At 45.5% G+C, this 1,284-nt stretch overlaps 1 protein-coding gene across 7 annotated transcripts in view; it reads left to right on the forward strand.

Moving 5' to 3' along the window:
* Positions 1 to 1,284, forward strand: part of SGIP1 (SH3-domain GRB2-like (endophilin) interacting protein 1) — a 226,544-nt gene that overhangs the window by 23,230 nt on the left and 202,030 nt on the right. The window lies entirely within an intron of this gene.

A 1,284-nucleotide genomic window follows, 5' to 3' on the forward strand; every position in this document is an offset into this window, starting at 1 on the left:
AGTTGAAATACAGGGAATAAAACTAGAATATAGGCTGGGCGAGGTGGCTCATACCTGTAATTTCAGCCCTTAGGGAGGCCGAGGCAAGTGGATGACTTGAAGCCAGGAGTTACAGACCAGGCTGGCCAACATGGCAAAACCCTGCCTCTACCAAAAATACAAAAAAATTAGCTGGGCATGGTGGTGCACACCCGTACTCCCAGCTAATCAGGAGGCTCAGGCGGGAGAATCACTTGAACCTTGGAAGTGGAGGTTGCAGTGAGCTGTGATCACATCACTGCACTCCAGCCTGGGCCACAGAGGGATAGTCTGTCTCAAACACAAACAGACAAACATACAAAACCCACTAGAATATAGGTGATCTACCTGTGCACCCACCTTTACAAATGCCCTGAGTGAATCACCAAAAATGACATGTCAAAAATTGCTCACAGCAGCAGCTCTGGTAACAATGGCAGGAAATGGTCTCCAAGCCTGATTGTAGATAGAACCCTACTCCTGTGCTATTGACTGTAACCATTAAGTTTCTCTTAGCCTCCTTGTGCCCTAATTTGAAGAACTATGTCTACCGGGTAGCCAAGCTAGAGTCACTGCTTGGATTCATTCCTGATTCCTCCTTCCTTCCTGTCCTACATCAGTAGGTCCTCAAGAACTATAGATTGTCTTTCCTGAATAGCTCTTGACTTTGTTCTCTCTCTTTCATCCCCTGCTAACACATCTGATCAGACCTTGCTTCTTCCACCTTCCAATGAATCCTCCTCACAGCCACCAAAGACATCAATTTCCTCATCTGCCTTTGATTGTTTCCCACACTTCTAAGATGAAGTCAAAATGCTTTAGTGTGCTGTGCAAAGCTTTCACTCATAGGCTGCCTTCAGCCTTATCGCTCACTGGCCCAGCCAGACAGAGCTCCTTGCCATTCTCTTACCCTTGAACTTGCCATTCCTTTCCTTCTCTATATGGAAACAGTCTGTTCTGACTTTTCAAGCACTAACTAAAGACTGCCTGCCTTCAGTGAAGCCTTCACATATGCAGCAGGTTGAAAATGAGAGCTCTGGCTTTGGAGTCAGACTGATCCAGCTTAAACCTGTGTGTGTGACCCTAGGGAGCTAGTGAACACGTTTCCTCCTCAGGAAAGTGGATATGATGATGACAGTCTTTCTCATGGGTAATTTAATCATGTAAGGTTGAAAAAATTAAATCAGAAAGTGCACTTGTAGCACTTGGAGTTCTCCAGAGAGACAGAACTGAACAAATATTGTGTGTGTGTGTGTGTGTGTGTGT

The sequence above is a fragment of the Mandrillus leucophaeus genome, unplaced genomic scaffold (genome assembly GCF_000951045.1).
Source record: "Mandrillus leucophaeus isolate KB7577 unplaced genomic scaffold, Mleu.le_1.0 Scaffold464, whole genome shotgun sequence".
In the NCBI taxonomy this organism is placed as follows: Eukaryota; Metazoa; Chordata; class Mammalia; order Primates; family Cercopithecidae; genus Mandrillus; species Mandrillus leucophaeus.